Source organism: Pristiophorus japonicus, chromosome 14 (genome assembly GCF_044704955.1).
Source record: "Pristiophorus japonicus isolate sPriJap1 chromosome 14, sPriJap1.hap1, whole genome shotgun sequence".
NCBI lineage: Eukaryota > Metazoa > Chordata > Chondrichthyes > Pristiophoridae > Pristiophorus > Pristiophorus japonicus.
The window spans coordinates 169,232,239-169,256,150 of NC_091990.1; the positions used below are offsets into that span (position 1 = coordinate 169,232,239).

Genomic DNA, 23,912 nt, shown 5'->3' on the forward strand with positions numbered 1-23,912 from the left:
GCACTGGTCACAGCAGGAATGCAGGGTTCGTTCAGCACAGGGGTCAGGTCCACTGGGGGGTGGGTCTACAGTGCTGAGGTTGCAAAAAAGGACAGAGATGGGTGAGAAAGCAGAGGCACTGAATTTAAACAGCACCTGCCCTGGTGATAGGCATAGAAAATAGGTGCAGGAATCGGCCATTTGAGCATGCACCACCATTCAATATGATCATGGCTGCTGATGCAACTTCACTACCCCATTCTTGCTTTCTCTCCATACTCTTTGATCCCTTTAGCCGTAAGGGCCACATCTAACTCCCTTTTGAATATATCTAATGAACTGGCCTCAACAACTTTCTGTGGTAGAGAATTCCACAGGTTCACAATTCTGAGTGAAGACGTTTCTCCTCACCTCGGCCCTAAATGGCTTACCCCTTATCCTTAGACTGTGATCCCGAGTTCTGGACTTCCCCAACATCGGGAACATTCTTCCTGTATCTAACCTGTCCAATCCCGTCAGAATTTTATATGTTTCTATGAGATCCCCTCTCTTTCTTCTAAATTCCAGTGAATATAAGCCTAGTCGATCCAGTCTCGCCTCATATGTCAGTCCTGCCATCCCGGGAATCAGTCTGGTGAACCTTCGCTGCACTCCCTCAGTAGCAAGAATGAACTTCCTCAGATTAGGAGACCAAAACTGTACACAATATTCAAGGTGTGGTCTCACCAAGGCCCTGTACAACTGCAGTAAGACCTCCCTGCTCCTATACTCAAATGCTCTCGCTATGAAGGCCAACATGCCATTTGCCTTCTTCACCTCCTGCTGTACCTGCATGCCAACTTTCAATGACTGATGTACCATGACACCCAGGTCTCGTTGCACTTCCCCTTTTCCTAATTTGTCAACATTCAGATAATATTCTGCCTTCCAATTTTGCCCCCAAAGTGGATAACTTCACATTTATCTACATTATACTGCATCTGCCATGCATTTGCCCACTCAACTAACCTGTCCAAGTCACCCTGTAGCCTCTTAGCATCCTCCTCACAGCTCACACTGCCACCCATCTTAGTGTCATCTGCAAACTTGGAGATATTACATTCAATTCCTTCATCTAAATCATTAATATATATTGTAAATAGTTGGGGTCCCAGCACTGAAACTTGCGGTACCCCACTAGTCACTGCCTGCCATTCTGAAAAGGACCCGTTTATTCCTACTCTTTGCTTCCTGTCTGCCAACCAGTTCTCTATCCACGTCAATACATTACCCCCAATACCACGTGCTTTAATTTTGCACACTAATCTCTTGTGCGGGACCTTGTCAAAGCCTTTTTAAAGTCCAAATAAACCACATCCGCTAGTTCTCCCTTGTCCACTCTACTAGTTACATCTTCAAAAAATTCCAGAAGATTTGTCAAGCATGATTTCCCTTTCATAAATCCATGCTGACTTGGATTGATCCTGTTACTGTTTTCCAAATGCGCTGCTATTACATCTTTAGTAATTGATTCCAACATTTTCCCCACTACCGATGTCAGGTTAACCGGTCTATAACTCCCTGTTTTCTCTCTCCCTCCTTTTTTAAAAGTGGGGTTACATTAGCTACCCTCCAATCCATAGGAACTGATCCAGAGTCTATAGAATGTTGGAAAATGACTACCAATGCATCCACTATTTCTAGGGCCACTTCCTTAACTACTCTGGGATGCGGGTTATCAGCCTCTGGGGGTTTATCGATCTTCAATCCCATCAATTTCCCTAACACAATTTCCTGACTAATAAGGATTTCCTTCAGTTCCTTCTTCTCGCTAGACCCTCGGGTCCCCTAGTATTTCCGGAAGGTTATTTGTGTCTTACATCGTGAAGACAGAAGCAAAGTATTTGTTCAATTGGTCTGCCATTTCTTTGTTCCCCATTATAAATTCACCTGAATCTGACTGCAACGGACCTATGTTTGTCTTCACTAATCTTTTTCTCTTCACATATCTATAGAAGCTTTTGCAGTCAGTTTTTATGTTCCCTGCAAGCTTACTCTCATACTCTATTTTCCCCCCTCCTAATTAAGCCCTTAGTCCTCCTCTGCTGAATTCCAAATTTGTCCCAGTCCTCAGGTTTGCTGCTTTTTCTGGCCAATTTATATGCCTCTTCCTTGGATTTAACACTATCCTAATTTCCCTTAGAAGCCACGGTTGAGCCACATTCCCCTTTTTATTTTTACGCCAGACAGGGATGTACAATTGTTGAAGTTCATCCATGTGATCTTTAAATGTCTGGCATTGCCTATCCACTGTATCATTTGCCAGTCTATCCTAGCCAATTCACGTCTCATACCGTCGATGTCACCTTTCTTTAAGTTCAGGACTCTAGTCTCGATGAACTGTGTCACTCTCCATCTTAATGTAGAATTCTATCATATTATGGTCACTCTTCCCCAAGGGGCCTCGCACCACAAGATAGCTAATTAATCCTCTCTCATTACACAACACCCAGTCTAGAATGGCCTGCTCTCTCGTTGATTCCTCGACATATTGGTCTAGAAAACCATCCCTTTTCCACTCCAGGAAATCCTCCTCCACCGTATTGCTACCAGTTTGGTAAGCCCAATCTATATGAAGATTAAAGTCACCCATGATAACTGCTGTACCCTTATTGCACGCATCCCTAATTTCCTGTTTGATGCCATCCCCAAACTCACTGGGTGCTGGGAGGACTCATTCAAGGCACATAGCAAGTAAAGAAATAATTTGCATTTATATATCGCCTTTCGTAACCTCCGGACATCCCAAACTGCTTCACAGCCAAGGAATTACTTTTGAAATTTAGTTGCTATTGTAATGTAGGGAAACACAGCAACCAAATTGCACGGACACAAGCTCACACAAATAACAATGAGAAATGAATAGTTAATCTGTTTCTAGTGATGTTGGTTGAGGGAAAAATGTTAACCAAGACATTGGGAGAACTCCCCTGCTCTTTGAATAGTGAATACCTCAGGGCAGATGGAGCCTTGGTTTAACGTCTCCTCCAAAAGAGGGCACCTCCAACAGTACTGCACTCCCTCAGCACTGCCTTGGTGTGTCAGCTTAGATTATGTTCTCAGATCTCTAGATTGGGGTTTGACACACAAGCTTCTGACTCGGGTGAGAATGCCACCATTGACCCACAGCTGACAACTATAGAAATATTGCATGACAGAAATGTGCTTAAAAAATGGTGTGGTCTAGTAAGTGTCTGCATTCATAAGACTTTTAATGTATTAAAAGATGATGTTTCATAGTGGTGCTCATGGTAATTTGGAGGTTTCTAAAAACGTGTGGTCTGCCAATTGGTATTATCAGTCATTGATTTATCGACTCTGGAATCCAGGTGCAGTGGGAATGGGCCTGATATACTTACAATAGGTTGGGGAGGGGTTCTGAGCTCTAAGAGCAACGTAGTGAGCAGTTTTGCAGCATTGTGACAGGTCTTGGGAAGGAGAGCACAAGGAGGGGCTTTCTAGAGCCTGGCTACACTGGGAGGGCAGTCTAGGCATTATATGATAGAGGTTGATGCACACAGAGTTTGTTTCATGACCATTGGGAGGTCAGGGTTTAGATGTATTGGCTCATTTCTGGGAGTTTGCAATATTGGGAGGCCTGGTCTAGCTGTTTTGGACAGCGGTGCAGCTGGAGCATGAGGCTATGAACATCCATAGTCCCAGTTTGGACCATTAGGTGCCCTTCTCTACTGCATTCCCATTCGTCAGTCTGCTTCAGTGACCCATCTGCAGTTATGAGCCGTCAGGCACGCAACCCACCTCTTTGTCGGCCTATTCCTGCCTTTAAATCCTTTCTTATAATTACTACTATTGTATTTGCTGACTTATATTGGCTGGATTTTCGGTTTGTTTGCGACCGGGTTTTTGCCGCGTTTTGACCGTCTACGGCGAAAAATGGGGCGCTCAGCTGTTTTTCGCCCGGTTGCGATCCTCGGGTCGGTTTTTGGGGCGGCGCTTAGAAGCACCGCCGGGGAGAGCTGCACCGTGGTGGAATGACTCGCATTGTGACACCATCCGAGTTTCGAGACTCACCCGACCCGTAGGCTGCGCCGTAATAATCGCCAGGGAAAACACGACGGTCCAGCTCTGCCGGTGGCGGTAAGTTGGATAAACTGAAAAAAAGGTAAATTATAAAGTTTTTATTTTTAAAATATTTTTGCATCGATTTGTGAGGTAAGGATGTTGGCAATATGTTTTGAATGATTTTTTGAATTTTTTTGTACCCTCTCCCAAGGCGCCCCCAGCCATGCGCTAAACTTGGCGAAGATCCCGTTTTTGCACCGCAAAAATAATGCAACACCTTCCCTAAATGCCAAAAGTTAAGCAATTAATTGGTAATGTTAATTGGGTGGTAATTTTCCCGCCCCGCCTCCATTTTTGCCCCGAAAACAGAGAAGCCAAAAATCCAGCCCATAAAGTCTTTTATGAATATAAATTTCTATATACAAACAAAATCTACCAACTAAAGAATTCAAAAGTTCCTTACTCAAAGCTATCAATAGAGAAAAATCACACAATTGCAATATAATTTAAACCAGTTGGAGCTGATTCCCCATGACTGGGTGCCTAGCTTTTGTTCACAGTTTTAATATGTTTCTGCACCCACCATGTCTAAGTATCTTACTATTCGTTCCAACATTTGACCTTTGGCAAAACCCTAGTTTACTTAGAGTCAGAGAGCAAAAGCCTAAGTCTGTGCCTTAGGCTTTCTGCCAACAGTATTAATGAGAAAGTCATTCAGACAGCTACAGTGTACTCTACTCCCGAAGGGAACAGCCTTCATATCTCTCTTGCCCTCTTCAATTAAGGCAGATGTGGCAAGTGTTCTATTTTATTTTCTGGGCCAGTTTACATTCAGTTACTTCAGTTTTTGTCCTGAAAGCTGGATTACTGCTTAGTCTGTAAGATAGATGAATAGTTGAACCAACGCAGCAAAGATTTTCAGACATAATGTGAAATCTTGGTGTGTTTGACAGCAGGTTGTCAGTTAGGAAAAGGATTTTTTTTTTAAAGTCAATTTGTGTAATGCAATTTCAAAATGTGCTGAACAATGATTTGGGGTTTTGTTTGAGTTCATTTGTACAGCAGTTGTTTAGTTTGTAAGAGTTTAAACTCATCAATATTTTTAGAGTAAATGAAATAGAACTACTGAATGGAATAGTACAAGAAATAGTATGTAAGGTGGAGGGAACAATGTACCCTTTCATTGGAAATATAACTTCAACGCTCTTAGTGACAAAGCTTGTGTCATGTAGCCACTGCTTCCAGTATACAAGGATCTGAGGTATCCTCGAATGTCGGTAAGTTAACAAAAATTAACATCTTCCTCAATACGTAGTTCTATATAGGAGCATGGTATAAAAAAAAATTAAGATAGTTCAGAGCGATTGGGAGAGTGTGAAGAAACTTTTCTAACTCAGCTGAAGTGGTGGATGACCTCATCTGAATTCCTCATTTTTTTTCTTCGAAGACTCTGTTGAACAGGCCAAGCAAGTTAATTTTGCTGGGTAAGATGCCAAAGAGTTAAAGTCTGTGAACAAAATGATTGATTAGCTTGTGGTTCTCTGTCCTAGCAGTGTTATGGGTGCATGATTTCAAATGAATCAATTTGTGCAATTTTTTTCTTGCGAATCTTTTTCTTCTAGTTCTGCTCTTTTTCAGTCATTCACTGGATATGGGCATCGCTGGCAAGGCCAGCATTTACTGCCCATCCCTAATTTCCCTTGGGAAGATAGTGGTGAACTGCCTTCTAGATCCGTCTGTGAGGTGAAGGTACTCAGTGCTCAAATTTGGCCCACCCCTTTTTTCGGCACACTCACCAGAGATGCGCCGACTTTGTGGGCATAAAACGGTGCATAAAATATCTCCCCCGATTCTGGCCGCTGTGTGGCCTCTCCTGGGGTTTGGCGTGACGTGGCCAGTCGATTGGGGGGCGGAGCTAGGGCCCTGCGCCAGAAACTGTGCCGGCAGCTCTGCACATGCGCGTTGGATTGTGCATGGTCAATAGCTCCTGCCTCCAGCCTCTGTATGCGTGCTGCAACGTGGGACCCGATGCGTCCCGCCCCTATCCCGGACTGAGTGGCCAGCCGCACAGGCCGGCCCTCTGCCTTCCCGGGCTAGAAGGCCACAAGAAGCAGGTTGATGCGGGGCCCAAGCCGGGGTGATTGGCAGCGGCGGGGGGGGGGGGGAAGTGAGTTTTGATTCCGGTGGTTGGGGTGGGGGGGGGGGCGGCGGCGGGTGGGAGAGGAGGAGGAGGGGAGAGAGTTTTGATCCCGTGGGAGGGGTGATAACTGTGTAGCAGTAATTTTAATGAGCTTACTCAAGACTATGCTTAAACCTGTTGATGAAAATACTTTCCTAACCAAGTTAATAGAAAATACTTTCAAGTACATCATCAATTCTTGAACATTAGATTTGGTGGAATAATTTTGCTTGAATTTTCAAAATATTTAAAAGCATAAAACAAACAGTAACTTTCCTGCCTATATGGTTTTAAATATTTCTGTGATGGTGGGTGAGCTTAGGTGGTTGGGAGAACATATGAATTATGAGCAGGAGGTACTTCTGTTTTTTATTTGGATATTTTGAAAAAATTCTAATATGTTTTGTCTTTTTACTATTTTTGTAGTTTAAGCTTCCATGAATGTTTCTGTTGTATAGTAAGTTAACTTTGCGAAATTTGTCATATGTCCTGTATAGCTCTTTGATCTTATTCACATTCTTTAGTCAAGTCATTAATTTCTGCTAGCCTCCGATGTACCTACCTGTGCTGATTTCTTAACTCTCCGCAAGGGTTTTCTGTGTAGCCACAAGTGGCCACATACGCTGGCCTAAGTTAGTTTGGAGTAACTATTAGCTGTCCAAAGTGGCCCAAATGACCAAAACAGGCAGAGGTGGCTGGTAATGCCCCCTTTTGGGAAAAAAAACTAAACTAAACTTAAAAAAAAATTCTAACTAACTCACTTACACTGGCATAAATTGAATATGCAAAATGGGGATTTTAAGATACTCCAGAAAAATCTAGTTGCTCCAAAAAAACCGGAGCAACTCCTGGGCAATTTTGAGCCCACAGTGCTGTAGGGAGGGAGTTCCGGGATTTTGACCCAGTGACGATGAAGAAACGGCGATATATTTCTAAGTCAGGATGGTCTGTGACTTGGAGGGGAACTTGGAGGTAGTGGTGTTCCCATTCATCTGCTGTCTTTGTCCTTCAAGGCAGTAGAGGTTATGTGTTTCGGAGGTGCTGTTGAAGAAGCCTTGGCGAGTTGCTGCAGTGCTCCTTGTAGATGGTACACACTGCAGCCACGGTGCGCCGGTGATGGAGGGAGTGAATGTTGAAGATGGTGGATGGGGTGCAAATCAAGTGGGCTGCTTTGTTCTGGATGGTGTCGAGTTTCTTGAATTGTTGGAGCTGCACTCATTCAGGCAAGTGGAAAGTATTCCATCACACTCCTGACTTGCCTCTTGTAGATGATGGAAAGGCTTAGGGGAGTCAGGAGGTGAGTCACTCGCTGCAGAATATCCAGCCTCTGTTCTGCTCTTGATGCCACAGCATTTATGTGGCTGGTCCAGTTAAGTTTCTGGTTAATGGTAACCCCCCAGGATGTTGATGGTGGGGAATTCAATGATGGTAATGCCATTGAATGTCATGGGGAGGTGGGTAAACTCTCGTTGGAGATAGTCATTGCCTGGAATGTGTGTAACGTGAATGTTACTTGCCACTTATCATTCCAGGCTGAATGTTGGCCAGGTCCTGCTGCATTTGGGCTCAGACTGCTTCATTATCTGAGAAGTTGCAAATGGAACGGAACACTGCAAGCATCAGCATAAATCCCACTTCTGACCACCTGATGGAGGGAAAGTCAATGATGAAGCTGCTGAAGATGGTTGGGCCAAGGACGCTGTCTTGTTGAACTCCTGCAGCAATGTCCTGGGGCTGACACGATTAACCTTCAACTGCCACAACCATTTTCCTTGTGCTAGGTGTGACTCACACCAGTTTTCCCCAATTCCCATTGACTCCAATTTTACTATGGCTCCTTGATGTCGAGGGCAGTCACTCTCACCTCACCTCTGGAATTCCGCTCTCTTATCCATGTTTGGACCAAGGCTGTAATGAGGTATGAAGCCCAATGGTCTTGGCACAACTCCTGTAAATGCTGCTTGATAGCACTGTTGACAACATCTTCTATCACTTCGCTAGTTTTGGAGCACAAATCTGCAGCACTTGTAACTAGGATGTTGTCGGTGCCTTTGCTGTATCTAGTGTGCTTAGCTGTTTCTTGATATTATGTGGAGTGAATCGAATTGACTGAAGACTGGCTTCTGTGAAGATGGGGACCTCAGGAGGAGGCCAAGATGGAACATCCACGTGGCACTTCTGGCTGAAGATGATTGCAAACATCTTCTTTTGCACTCACATGCTGGGCTCTGCCATCGTTGAGGATGGGGATATTCATGGAGCCTCCTCTTTCCGTTAGTTGTTTAATGGTCCACCACAATTCACGACTGGATGTGTCAGGACTGCAGAGCTTTGATCTGATCCGTTGGTTGTGGGATTGCTTAGCCTTGTCTATATCGTGCGGCTTCCGTTGTTTAGCATGTGTTGTAGCGTTACTAGTTGTTAGGTATGCCTGGTATTGCTCCTGGCTTGCTTTTCATCACTCCTCATTGAAGCAGGGTTAGTATCCTGGCTTGGTGGTAATGGTAAAGTGAGGAATATCATAGGAACATAGAAAATAGGTGTAGGAGTAGGTCATTCGGCCCTTAGAGCCTGCACCGCCATTCAATAAGATCATGGCTGATCATTCCCTCAGTACTCCTTTCCTGCTTTATCTCCATACCCCTTGATCCCCTTAGCCGTAAGGGCCATATCTAACTCCCTCTTGAATATATCCAATGAACTTGGCATCAACAACTCTCTGTGGCAGGGAATTCCATAGGTTAACAACTCTCAGTGAAGAAGTTTCTCCTCATCTCAGTCCTAAATGGCCTATCCCTTATCCTAAGACTATGTCCCCTGGTTCTGGACTTCCCCAACATCGGGAACATTCTTCCCGCATCTAACCTGTCCAGTCCCATCAGAATCTTATACGTTTCTATGAGATCCCCTCTCCTCCTTCTAAACTCCAGTGAATAAAGGCCCAGTTGATCCAGTCTCTCCTCATATGACAGTCCTGCCATCCCTCAAATCAGCCTGGTGAACCTTCGCTGTACTCTCTCAACAGCAAGAACGTCCTTCCTCAGATTAGGAGACCAAAACTGTACACAATATTCCAGATGAGGCCTCACTAAGGCCCTGTACAACTGCAGTAAGATCTCCCTGCTCCTATACTCATATCTCCTAGCTATGAAGGCCAACATACCATTTGCCTTCTTCACTGCCTGCTGTACCTGCATGCCCACTTTCAGTGACCGATGAACCATGACCCCCAGGTCTCATTGCAACTCTCCTTTTCCTAATCTGTCGCCATCCAGATAATATTCTGCGTTCGTGTTTTTGCCCCCAAAATGGATAACCTCACATTTATCCACATTATACTGCATCTGCCATGCATTTGCCCACTCACCTAACCTGGCCAAGTCACCCTGCAGCCTCTTAGCGTCCTCCTCACAGCTCACACCGACACCCAGTTTAGTGTCATTCACAAACTTGGAGATATTACACTCAATTCCTTCATCTAAATCATTAATGTATATTGTAAAGAGCTGGGGTCCCAGCACTGAGCCCTGCGGCACTCCATTAGTAACTGCCTGCCATTCTGAAAAGGACCTGTTTATCCCGACTCTCTGCTTCCTGTCTGCCAACCAGTTCTCTATCCACGTCAGTACATTACCCACCCATTACCATGCGCTTTGATTTTGCACACCAATCTCTTGTGCGGGACCTTGTCAAAAGCCTTTTGAAAGTCCAACTACACCACATTCACTGGTTCTCCCTTGTCCACTCTACTAGTTACATCCTCACAAAATTCCAGAAGATTCGTCAAGCATGATTTCCCTTTCATAAATCCATGCGGACTTGATCCGATCCTGTCACCGCTTTCCAAATGCGCTGCTGTTTCATCTTTAATAATTGATTCCAACATTTTCCCCACTACTGATGTCAGGTTAACCGGTCTATAATTACCTGTTTTCTCTCTCCCTCCTTTTTTAAAAAGTGGTGTTAAATTAGCTACCCTCCAGTCCATAGGAACTGATCCAGAGTCGATAGACAGTTGGAAAATAATCACCAATGCATCCACTAATTCTATGGCCATTTCCTTAAGTACTCTGGGATGCAGACTATCAGGCCCCGGGGATTTATCGGCCTTCAATCCCATCAATTTCCCTAACACAATTTCCCACCTAATAAGGATATCCTTCAGTTCCTCCTTCTCACTAGACCTACTGTCTACAATCGGAAGGTTATTTGTGTCTTCCTTCGTGACGACAGAACCAAAGTATTTGTTCAATTGGTCTGCCATTTCTTTGTTCTCCATTATAAATTCACCTGAATCCGACTGCAAGGGATCTACGTTTGTCTTCACTAATCTTTTTCCCTTCACATATTTATAGAAGCTTTTGCAGTCAGTTTTTATGTTCCCTGCAAGCTTCCTCTCGTACTCTACTTTCCCCCTCTTAATTTAAACCCTTAGTCTTCCTCTGTTGAATTCTAAATTTCTCCCAGTCCTCAGGTTTGTTGCTTTTTCTGGCCAAATTATATGCCTCTTCCTTGGCTTTAACTCTATCCTTAATTTCCCTTGTTAGCCATGGTTGAGCCACCTTCCCCGTTTTATTTTTACTCCAGACAAGGATGTACAATTGCTGAAGTTCATCCATGTGATCTTTAAATGTTTGCTATTGCTTATCCACCATCAACCCTTTAAGTATCCTTTGCCAGTCTAATCTAGCCAATTCACGCCTCATACCATCGAAGTTACCTTTACTTAAGTTCAGGACCCTAGTTTCCGAATTAACTGTGTCACTCTCCAGCTTAATAAAGAATTCTACCATATTATGGTCACTCTTCCCCAAGGGGCCTCGCACAACAAGATTGCTATTAGTCCCTTCTCATTACACATCACCCAGTCTAGGATGGCCAGCTCTCTTGTTGGTTCCTCGACATATTGGTCTAGAAAACCATCCCTAATTTACATCATTCTCAGCATCGTGCATGCTCCAGTGAATCCACCCGCAGTTCCAGTTCCGCAATGCGGTCGGTCAGGAGCTGGAGGCAGATACACTTCCTGCACACGTCGTCGTCAGGGACACCGGAAGCATCCCTGACTTCCCACATGGTACAGGAGGAGCATAACACGTGTCCGAGCTGTCCTGCCATGACTTAACCCTTAGATAAACTTAAATTGGCAACAACAATGCTAAAGGTTACTTACTGATAAAGAAAAGAAAAAAGAAAAGAAAAGCTACTTACCAATCATTTACCCCCTTGGCTGTGACGTCACCTTTCGATTTCTTTCTACTTTTTTGCCTACTCTCACTGCTGCAGCTGCACCGGCTGGCCTTTATAGGCCGCTCGATGCTCCCCGGACTGCCCGAACTCCTCCGACTGCTGCCCCAGCGACGCGCTGGGCCTTTACAGGCCGCTCGATGCGCCCCGTACTAACCGAACTCCTCCGACTGCCGCCTCACCGATGCACTGGGCCTTTATAGGCCGCTCGACACTCCCGGGACTGGCCGAACTCCTCCGACTGCCGCCTCACCGACGCGCTGGGCCGTCTCGGCCGCTCGACGCTCCCTGGACTGTCTGAACTCCTCCGACTGCCATGAGATTACAGATTGTGGTGGAATACAGTTCTGCTGCTGTTGGCTTACAGCACCTCATGGATGCCTAGTTTTAAAGTCGTAGAAACATAGAAACATAGAAAATAGGTGCAGGAGTAAGCCATTTGGCCCTTCGAGCCTGCACCACTATTCAATATGATCATGGCTGGATCATGCAACTTCAGTACCCCATTCCTGCTTTCTCTCCATACCCCTTGATCCCTTTCGCCGTAAGGGCCACATCTAACTCCCTTTTGAATATATCTACGATGGTAGTGCCACACAACACGATGGAGGGTGTGCCCAGTGTGAAGACTTTGTTTGCACAATGACTGTGCGGTGGTCACTCCAACCAATACTGTCATGGGTCGATGCATCTACAACAGGTAGATTGTTGAGGAAGAGGTCAAATGGGTTTTCTCTTGTATTGGTTCTCTCATTATCTGCATCAGCCCCAGTCTTACGGCATTGTCCTTCAGAACTCGGCCAGCTCGGTCAGTATTGGTGCTACATTGAAGTCTCTCACCCAGACTACATTCTGTGTCCTTGCGACCCTTTTCTTCCAAGTGATGATCAACATGGAGGAATATTGATTCATCAGCTTAGGGTAGGCGATAGATGGTAATCAGCAGGAGGTTTCTTTGGCCATGCTTGACCTGAAGCTGTGAGACTTCATGGGGTCCAGAGTCAATGTTGAGGACTCTCAGGGCCACTCCCTCCCGACTATACCACTGTGCTGCCACCTCTGGTGGGTCTGTCCTGCCGGTGGGACAGGACATACCCAGGGCTTGTGATGGAGGAGTCTCGGACATTAGCTGAAAGGAATGATTATGACTCTCAGGCTGTTGCTTGACAGCTCTCCCCATTTTGGCACAAGTCCTCAGGTGTTGGTGAGGAAGTCAACTGGGCTGGGTATGCCTTTGTTGCGTCTGAATTCAGTGCCCAGGTCGATGACCAGGTGGTCCTTCCGCTTTTATGATTGTTTTTGGTTTTGTACAACTGAGTGGCTTGCTAGGCCATTTCAGAGGGCAGTTAAGAATCGACCACATTGATGTGGGACTGGAGTCACATATAGACCAGACCAGGTGAGGACGGCAGATTTCCTTCCCTACAGGATATTCATGAATCAGATGGGTTTTTACGACAATCCAGTAGTTTCAGGTCACAATTTTTTATTCCAGATTAATTGATTTGATTGATTTAATTTAAATTGAATTTAAATTCCCCAGCTGGATTACTAGTCCAGTAACATAGCCACTGAGTTATCGTACCCTGTAATGAGGAACAGGGAAATGGCAGAGACTTTGAGCAAATATTTTGTGTCGGTCTTCATGGTAGAAGACACTCAAAATATCTTAATAGTGGATAATCAGGGGGCAATAGGGAGGGAGGAACTTAATACAATCACTATCACGAAAGAAGTCGGACTCCCCTGGACCTGACGGCCTGCAACCTAGGGTCTTAAAAGAAGTGGCTGCAGAGATAGTGGATGCATTGGTTGTAATTACCAAAATTGCCTGGATTCTGGTGAGGTCCCAGCGGATTGGAAAACTGCAAATGTAATGCTCCTTTTTAAAAAGGAGGCAGACAGAAAGCAGGAAACCATAGACCAGTTAGCCTAACATCTGTTGTTGGGAAAATGCTGGTGTCCATTATTAAGGAAGCGCTAGCGGGATATTTAGAAAAGCATAATACAGTCAAGCAGCGTCAACATGGTTTTATAAAAGGGAAATCATGTTTGACAAATTTGCTGGAGTTCTTTGAGGATGTAACGAGCAGGGTGGATAAGGGGGAACCAGTGGATGCAGTGTGTTTGGATTTCCAGAAGGCATTCGATAAGGTGCCACATAAAAGGTTACTGCGCAAATAAAAGTTCACTGAGTTGGGGGCAATATATTAGCATGCATAGAGGATTGGATAAGTAACAGAAAACAGAGAGTCGGGATAAATGGGTCATTTTCCGGCAAACAGTAGCTAGTGGGGTGCCACCAGGATCAGTGCTGGGACCTCAACTATTTCCAATCTATATTAATGACTTGGATGAAGGGACCGAGTGTAATATAGCCAAGTTTGCTGATATAAAGGTGGGTGGGAGAGAAAATTGTGACGAGGACACAAGAAATCTGCAAAGGGACATAGATAGGCTAAGTGGGCAAAAAATTGGCAGATGGAGTATAACGTGGGAAAATATTAGGTTATCCACTTTGGTAGAAAAAATAGAAAAACAAATTATAATTTAAATGGAGAAAAATTGCAAAGTGCTGCAGTACAGAGGGACCTGGGGGTCCTTGTGCATGAAACACAAAAGGATAGTATGCAGGTACAGTAAATGATCAGGAAGGCAAATGGAATGTTGGCCTTTATTGCAAAGGGGGATAGAGTATAAAAGCAGAGCAGTCCTGCTACATCTGTACAGGGTATTGGTGAGGCCACACCTAGAGTACTGCTTACAGTTTTGGTCTCCGTATTTAACGATGAATATACTTGCATTGTTCAGAGAAGATTCACTAGGTTGATTCCGGAGATGATGAGGTTGACTTATGAAGGTAGGTTGAGTAGGTTGGGCCTACACTCATTGTAGTTCAGAATGAGAGGTGATCTTATTGAAACATATAAAATAATGAGGGGGCTTGACAGGATGGATGCAGAGAGGATATTTCCACTCATAGGGGAAACTAAAACTAGGGGGCATAGTCTGAGAATAAGGGGCCGCCCATTTAAAACTGAGATGAGGAGGAATTTCTTCTCAGACGGTTGTAAATTTGTGGAATTCTCTGCCCCAGAGAGCTGTGGAGGCTGGGTCATTGAATATATTTAAGACGGAGATAGACAGATCTTTGAGCGATAATGGAATAAAGGGTTATGGGGAGCGGGCAGGGAAGTGGAGCTGAGTCCATGATCAGATCAGCCATGATCGTATTAAATGGCAGAGCAGGCTCGAGGGGCCAAATGACCTACTCCTGCTCCTATTTCTTATGTTCTTAATTCTGATTGATATGTATAGTACATGCATTTTGTATTTTGTAACTCAACACTAGATGCCCCCACTGATGGGCAAAAGCTACCCTTGCGTGCTTTAGGTAAAATTTCAAGAGATGCAGCCACTTAATGGTTAAGGGGTCATTAATAAGTTGGCATAAAGATAGCTTATGAATTTCGTTTCTAATGTTTTTCTCTCAAACATTCTGCACAATATTAATCCCTGCTCTGATCACGAGAAGTGTCAAATTATTTTAGGTAGTTCACAATTAAATAGCGGGAAACAAACTTCATTGTGTACTCAATTTTTAATCTATTTCAAACATTTATACCTAATCAAAATTGTGCATTATTGGTTTCATTGAAGTATTTTCCGTGTTTTTCTCAATAAACAAATAGTGTTTTTTTCCAAAATTGCTTCCTGCAATTTTTATACATCATTATAAGTCTCTTTTTCTATTAACACTCCACTAAACATTTTATATTTACATTATTCCTGGGACTTCTTAGAAGTGTGGGCTGAATTTTGGCCACCATTCTGCGCTGTTTTTTTTTGGAGCAGACAATAATCCGCAAGTTCAGCCAAAGTTTCTGTGCCGTTCTAAAGTAGGTATGTCCGATTTTGTTAGTTTCCGATTGTTTTGAAGTCACTGGGGGCGGAATCTGCAGTATGTGCCACTTCTGGCCATTTAAGTGAATTTGGCCAAGTATGATTTTTTTCTAAAGTGGTGCACTGTACCATTGTGAAAAACCTTCCCTACACTTAAGGAAATCGGCGCAGAGAAGACGCCATTGTTTCAGCAGAGCTGAAGACGGCATGCCGCGGGCTGGTGCGGAGTCCTTTCGGCCCTGGATAGGTGTGGGCCGGCTCACTGCCATCCTGGGCTAAATGGCCCTCCTGCAACTATCTTGGGCCGAAAGGAGTCTGCACCGGCCCGCATTACCTCTTTGGCTGAGATTAATCTCACCTGGTCAAGGCACTGGAGAATGGATGGTGTCCGTGCATTCATACTAAGTGAGCCAGAGCCTCCAGGAGAGGAGGAGAGAAAATAAGGAGGGGAGATGGGGAAGAGAGAAGTTTATATGTTACAAATCCTGTGGGTTGCTCATGATAAGTCAGATAATACAGAGACCTGGGATTGGTACAGGATCCTTTCCGCCCGGGATGGCAGCGGCTTCAGTTTTCAGCCCAGCAGCAGCCCTTTGAGTCTCGGAGCAGGGAGGTCTTACTGCAGTTGTACAGAGCCTTTAGTGAGGCCTCATCTTGAATATTGTGTTCAGTTTTGGTCTCCTAATCTGAGGAAGGACATTCTTGCTATTGAGGGAGTGCAGCGAAGGTTCACCAGACTGATTCCTGGAATGGCAGGACTGACATATGAAGAAAGACTGGATCGATTAGGCTTATATTCACTGGAATTTAGGAGAATGAGAGGGGATCTCATAAAAACGTATAAAATTCTGATGGGGTTGGACAGGTTAGATGCAGGAAGAATGTTCCCGATGTTGGGGAAGTCTAGATCCAGGGGTCACAGTCTAAGGATAAGGGGTAAGCCATTTAGGACCGAGATGAGGAGAAACTTCTTCACTCAAAGAATTGTGAACCTGTGGAATTCTCTAACACAGAAAGTTGTTGAAGCCAGTCATTAGATATATTCAGAAAGGAGTTTGATGTGACCCGTATGGCTAAAGAGATCAAGGGGTATGCAGAGAAAGCAGGAAAGGGGTACTGAGGTGAATGATCAGCCATGATCATATTGAGTGGTGGTGCAGGCTCGAAGGGCCGAATGGCCTACTCCTGCACCTATTTTCTATGTTTCATCAGCTTCAGTTTCCAGATTCAGCCCTTCAGAGCGTCCCTCGTTACCTAGCATCATCAGATTTTGGCGCAGCCTTAAGCTCCATCCACAGAGCTTAAGGCCAGTGTGTGCCGCTCCAAATTCAAAGTTCATTCAGGCAAAACTCTGAACTTTTTTTTTGGTGCAGTTGGGCCACTAAAAAAAAATCGGCTTCAACTGCGCCAAAAATCGCCCATGTGGAAAATTGAGCCCCATAGAACAGACAAAATAAAATGGTTTATAATTTTTCCTCTCTTTATTTTTGTTCTCTTCCTAAACATCATAACATATGTTTGAAAAGTCAATATAAACTAATGCAGGTATATAACTCCTACAAACACTCCCCCTTCTCAGCAACAGCATAGTACTGTTTGTGTAAAGCTACTCGTGTTATTTGATTGCTCAAAAGCAAATATTGACAAATTTCAATTTTAAAATGTTTAAAGCATTTCAGAGCCTCTTTCAACGTATTTGGACTACAAGACCTGATTGAAACTTGTTTAGATGAGGGGAAAATTGATTTTTGCTTCTGTTTCTTCCAAAATCATTCGAAACTTGTTGGGTGAGGTGGGGGGTGCGGGTGGATGAGGGGTGGAGAAAGTGCTTTTAACATTTACTTTTATGAAAAGTTCATTAAAAATCTTTACATTCTTTCAAGTCTCATTGCAGCTTTGACTGAACTTGTTGATCCAAGTTTCTCTTTCCCTCTTCATCATCATTATAGGCAGTCCAATGTCTGACTGAATGAATAAAGATTTTTTATATCGATAATATGCTGTTGACATGCGATATTCCTAATGCCACCATGTTGCAAAGGAAGGTAACTTTACATCTCCAATGGTGTCCAGGTTGCCATTTTCCTGGGTCCCAAGTGCAACTGCTGGTGATACAAAAAACATGGGAGAGCTCCGTCTGGCACTCCAATCACAGAGACAACCACCAGCTGGTAAACATAAAAAGGGGGAATCATCATCGTCATCATAGGCAATCCCTTGGAATCGAGGAAGACTTGCTTCCACTTTTAAAATGAGTCCTTAGGTGGCTGAATAGTCCAATACGAGAACCACAGTCCCTGTCACAGGTGGGACAGATAGTCGTTGAAGGAAAGGGAGGGTGGAACAGGTTTGCCGCACGCTCTTTCTGCTGCCTGCGCTTGGTTTCTGTATGCTCTCGGCGACGAGACTCGAGGTACTCAGTGCCCTCCCAGATGCCCTTCCTCCACTTTGGCCAGGCACTCCCAGGTGTCAGTGGGGTTGTTGCACTTTATCAGCTCTTCAACGCTGTCGTCAAACATCCAACAAAAAAAACCCTAATTCCAAATGGAGATCAAATAAGAAAGTAAATAAACAAACTCCCCAATTCTAAGAAAGCAGTGAGCCTATCTATCCCCAGCCTTGGCAATGAATTGGGATCAGTTTGGAGAAGTTGTTTCCTCTTTTTCTGTTGCCGCTCCTTCCGTCTCTCACAGACTGAGGTACAAACGGGGTCACGAACTTTTCCCCCTCTCACATGTTTTAAATAACCCTGATAAACTCTTTCAAAAAGGGGACTGGACCTGAGAAAATTAACTGTAACTTACCGTGGGACATTTAACATAATTTTCCCATATTTTTTTCAGGCTTTAAACAATTTTCCAGATGTTAAATTTTTTCCCCCCATTTTTTTGTTTCACCGGGGGCCTAATATTGTTTGCTTTATCCTCCTTCCAGCAGCCATTCTAAATGTGCTGCATCTCCACCTGTGTTGTTCCAAAGTGCGGCTGCCACTCAGTCCCTGGGAACGAATTACACATGTCTCTGCAGAACAAAAGTACTGGCAGAATCCTGTGATAGCACTCGCCAGGTTCCAGGGCTCCGTACCTTAGTAAATGCCGTTCCAATTTGGATCGGCTCTGAGGTCTCAAATGACTCTGTGAGGATTCCCGGGCCATTGATTATTGGGACCCCCCCCCCCCCCCCCGCTCCAGCTCCAGCTCACTGTGCGGTCTTAAATTTAAGTGCGCGGGACCTTACAGATAGCTGCGTGGCCATGCACCTTACAGGGAATAGTGCCTACAACCCTCCGAGATTTCTACGCTCTCCAATTTGGGCCTCTTGCGCATTCCTGATTTTAATCGCTCCACCATTGACGGGTGTGCCTTCAACTAACTATATTCACTCTATCATCTAATTCAAGAGGCAACCTTTGTTGCCCCCAGGCAGTTTGAATTCTTCAGCAGACAGATGTACTAATTGGGTAGGCCTGTAGAAAGTGAGGTGCCTCAACATTTCTAATTCTGATTTTCAAAAGTAAGCTCAAATTTTCTTCACTTTTTGTGTTATTAAGGTTTTTATTAACTTTCATCAGCAAGAAGACTAAAACCCTAAATCCCATCCTGGTGCAATATTGGATTTCGTAAAAAGTAGCTAATAAAAGTTAAACTTGTGTTAATCACTCTGTTTCCCTCAGCTAAAATGCTTCCTTGTTTCACCAAATGATTGAAAGCCTGACTTTACAATCATTTTATTTTAAAAAGTGGATTATCATACAGCTCAAAATTCGCACAAACCCGTTTCTCATTTCCTCTCCTAAAACTTGTCACTGCCATCTGACAGCAACAAAGTACCTTCTTACCCATCTGTTGCGGGTAAAACTCGGCTACTCATTCACCTGTCTAAGTTTAATAAGATGGGGTACACCTGTTATCTACAAATCTCTCCCACCGATTTGAAGGCTTGGTTCAGCCCCATTGTGGTGGCTGGCTGCACTGATCTGGTGCGCTCCAATTTGCCCGGAGGTGAGCGCGAAGTTTCTGTAATACAGTCCCCGGAATCGTGGCACCAAAGGAGAAAGGGGGGGACATGCTGCCCTCATCACCATGGGAACTGGCTGAGCTCAGCTCCTCTTCAGCTTCTGCCTGCAGCATGTGGCACTTCTCCGGGCGGTACAACCAACATGTCATTCACTCCCTTAACATGTGACCAATGCACCAACTCGCGTTAATTTCCAATTGGGATCGGCTCTGAGCTTGCAAGATTCGCAAATTACTCTGTCTCTTTCCCCTCCCCGCTCCAGCTGTCCAGCTCAAGTGCGCGGCCTTGGAATTTACGGGCTCAGGAGCTTACGGGTCATTGCGCGGCCATGCACCTTTGAGGGAACAGTGCCCCTGGATGCTGATAGTGGAGATTCGGCAATGGTAATGCCACTGAATGTCTAAGGGCATTTGGTTAGACTCTCTCTCTGTCTTTTCTTGGAAATGATCAATGCCTATGACTCGAATGTGTGACTCAAATGTTATTTGCCACTTGTCAAAGTCTTGCTGCATGCAAGCATGGACTGCTTCATTATCTGAGGAATTAGAAATGGAGTTGAACACTGCAATCATGAGTGAACAACCCCACTTCTGCTATTGATGAAGCAGTTAAAGATAGTTGGGCCTAGGATGCTGCAGTGATGCCCTGGGGCTGGGATGATTGGCCTTCAACAACCACTGCCATCTTCCTTTGTGCCAGCTTTGACTCCAGCCAGTGAAGAGTTTTACCCCTGATTCATATTGACTTCAATTTTACAAAGGCCGCTTGTTGCCACACTCGTCAAATGTTGCCTTAATGTCAAGGGCAATCATTCTCGCGTCACCCCACTCCACCTTACCTCTAGAATTCAGATGTTATGCTCCTGTTTGGACCAAGGATGCAATGAGGTCTGGAGCTGAGTGGTTCTTACAGAACTCAAACTGAGCATCAGTAAGGCAAGTGCCGTTTGATAGTATTGATAACTACTCCTTCCATCACTTTGCTGGTGATTGAGAGTAGCTTAATAGGGAAGTAATTGGCCGGATGGATTTGTCCTGCCCTTTGTGGGCAGGATGCACCTGGGCAATTTTCCACATTATTGGGTAGATCCCAATGCTGTAGCTGTGCTGGAACAGCTTTTCTGGAGGAGCGGCTAATTCATGAGCACAGGTCTTCAGTACTGCAGCCAGGAAGTTGCTGTGTCTAGTGCACTCGACTGTTCCTTGATATCTCATGGAATGAATGGAATTGGCAGAAGATTGGCTTCTGTGGTGGTGGGGACCACTGAAGGAATCTAAAGAGGATTGTCCACTCAGCTTCTCTGTCTGAAAATGGTTGCAAACGCGTCAGTCTTGACTGTTGCATTCGTGTGCTGGGCTCTGCTATCATTGAGGATGGGAATGTCATGGAGCCTCCTCCTCCCATTAGTTACTTAATTGTCCACCACCACAGAATGTGGCATGACTGCAGAGCTTTCATCTGATCTATTGGTTGTGGAATCGCACAGCTTTGTCTATTGCATGCTATTTCTGTTGTTTAGCCTGCGTGTGTTGTAGCTTTACCAGGTTGGCAACTCATTTTCAGTTATGCCTGGTGCTGCTCCCAGCATGCCCTTCTATACTCCTCACCGAACCAGAGTTGGTCATCTGGCTTGATGGTGATGGAGGAGTAAGCCATATACAGTGTCGTAAGGTTACAGATTGTGGTGGAATACAATTCTGCTGCTGTTGGTGGCCCACAGAGCCTCATTGATGCCCAGTTTTGAGCTGCTAGATCTGTTCCTAATCTACCTCATTTAGTGCAGTGGTAATACCACACAACAAGATGGAGGGTGTCCTCAATGTGAAGGCAGGACTTGGTCTTTCATAAGGACTGTACGGTGGTGACCAATATTCCCGGTCATTTCTTTGGGGTGTGCAGCCCCTTTAAGTCGCTGCGCGGCCCATTTAAATTACCACGTAACACGTTTTTTCCATTATAACACCGTTGAGCCTGATGCGTGGGACCTACAGATCGCAAATTAAGGGACATTGGTGGTGACTCCTACCAATGATGGACAGATGCATCTGCGACAGGTAGATTGGCGAGGCTGAGGTCAAATAGATTATTCCTTCGCGCTGGTTCTCACCACCTGCCGGATCCCAGTCTGGCAGCTATGTCCTCCAGGGCTCAGTAAGCTCGGTCGGTGAAGGTACTACTGAGTCATTCTTGGTGTCCCACCCAGAGTATATCCTATGCTGTTGCTACCCTCTGTACTTCCTCCAAGTGGTGTTAAACACGCAGGAGTACTGATTTATCGGCTATGGGAGGGCGGTAGGTGTTGATGAGGAGTTTTCCTTGTCCATATTTGACCTGAAGCCATGAGACTTAATGGAGTCAGTGTTGAGGACTCCCAGGGCCACTCCCACCTAACTATACCTCTGGTGTGATGTTGGCTGATGGGCATAATTCCATGAGTATGACTGTCTGGCAGTTGCTTGGCTAGTCCGTGGGACAACTTCCCCCCGCAACTTGGACGTTAATCCCCAGATGTTAGTGAAGAGGGGCTTCGCAGGATTGACCTGGCTGAGTGTGCCTTTGTTGTGTCAAAATTTGGTGCCTAGGACGCAGCCGAGTGCTTTGGTTTTATTCTCCTTTTCTATAGCAGTTTAGATGCAACTGAGTTGCTTGCTCGACCATTTCAGAGTGCAGTTAAGAGTAAATCATGTTGGTGTGGGATTGGCGTCATGTATGGGCCAGACCGGGTATGGACGCCAGATTTCCTTCCCTGAAGCACATTGGGGTTTTACCAATATCCAATAGCTTCAAGGTTAATTTTACTGATGCCAGCTTTTTATTCCATATTTAAGGTTTTTTTTTGAGATTATCTGAAAAGCTTTCTCTCACACTCACTCTCACTCTCACACTCACACTCTCATCATCATCATAGGCGGTCCCTTGAAACGAGGAAGACTTGCTTTCACGCCAAAAAAAGGACGAGTTCACAGGTATTTCAATGAAGGACCCGAACTACATCCTGAAGGATGGAAGATGCCTGTGCGTGAATTTTTTTAACGTGGGGTGGCCTTTGCATACCAGCCACCACACGGGCTTGACAGAGCTAGGACTTGGTCCAGTGGCAAGGATTATCCAAGATAACTGGAGACCAGCTCTGCTGCACGGACCGAGTGCGCACACATATCGCAGTGTGGGCTGGCCCGTGCTGCCCCTGGGCCCCTAGCTCCGAACTTGTGCCTCCCCTGAGCCCCGATCATGTCCCTTTACAGTCTCTCGCCCCCTCCTGCTGTATCTGCCCACACTCCAATCACCGACCTGGATCTTGATGATGTCACTCTTCACAGCCGTTACCCTCCTGCACCAGCTCGCGCTGTACCTTGTAGTGGTATGCCTCCATGCTGCCCATGGCCGCCGCTCGCCACTCCTTTTATGGCCCCGACCTGCCGCTGTATAATGCAACTTCACTCATCTACACCTACACCTACACACACACACACACACACACAGCTATCCAAGCTTGATCTCTGCTGTGTCTGAGCTACAAATATAAAATTTGATTATGTGAAGCTACCTGAAAACTTCATACTGCAGCTAGTTTTGAAATAATTTGGGAAGAGCCCAAAGAAACTCAAAAATGTTGAGGGCATATACCCTTCTCGTGCGCCATGCAACCGATTCCTTTGGAATAAAAAAATCCTATTAATGTGTGATAGAAAATACTGCACATGCTCAGATTACAGGGTCTCCCTAAAATCTAAGGGTGATAGTCTTGGTTTAAAGTATCAACTTCAGATCCAGATTCTTGAGAGGCTGATATCTTCAAGTAAAAAATATTAATAAAGACACATGGGACAATTTTTGTAGGTAAGCTTAATCATACTGTGAAATATGTAGTTTTTATTACAGATTTGGACATTACAAATTTCAGTTATTCGAAGAAAGTGGCAGCTCAATGGATTTTGAAACTATGGGTAATTTAGTTGGTTTGATTTTTGTTTACTGGTAAATTTTTCTGACGTTGAGGATTACATATTTTCATAGTTTTTAATTTTTTTAATTGTAAGTTTAGGTATCTGTTCTCCTTGCCTTCATTTGGTACAGTGCCTAACTGTTCAGTTGTTATTTCTAGCTAATGTATGAATACAATATGTATTGTGGACTTTGTACAACAAGTGTTATGGCAAGAAATGGGCACATTTTCTGTTGTGCAATAATTCTTGTACTGTCCTATTTTTGCCATCATACCTTTCCTATTACACTGTTCATTGGCTCAAAGTAAAACAGCAGTAAATCAAAGCAGATCCTCTGGATCAAAAGTGAGGAAAATGGCTAGAAAATCAATCAGAAACTACGAAGGACTTCTGAACACAACTCGTCGTGAATGTCCATTTCACCCGAATCTAACAATTTAAAAAAAAAAAATCCAATTGAATGACTAAAAAAAATACATACATAAATAAAAATCCCTATGCAGGTTGGGCGTCCAAAATCCGGAGTTCCAAAATTTGGAATGTTTTCGGAATCCGGACACCAGGCCGATCCGTGGCGG

At 44.6% G+C, this 23,912-nt stretch overlaps 1 protein-coding gene across 6 annotated transcripts in view; it reads left to right on the forward strand.

Annotated features, from left to right (window-relative positions):
* The window catches only part of dagla (diacylglycerol lipase, alpha), a 519,984-nt gene that overhangs the window by 156,583 nt on the left and 339,489 nt on the right, over positions 1-23,912 (forward strand). The window contains exon 1 of one of the 6 annotated variants that reach the window (XM_070899846.1): positions 5,268-5,318. The exons of the other annotated variants lie outside the window; for them this stretch is intronic. The gene's annotated coding sequence lies outside the window, so the exon portion shown is untranslated. Of the gene's footprint in view, positions 1-5,267; positions 5,319-23,912 lie in introns of those variants that run through there. 6 annotated transcript variants of the gene reach the window in all.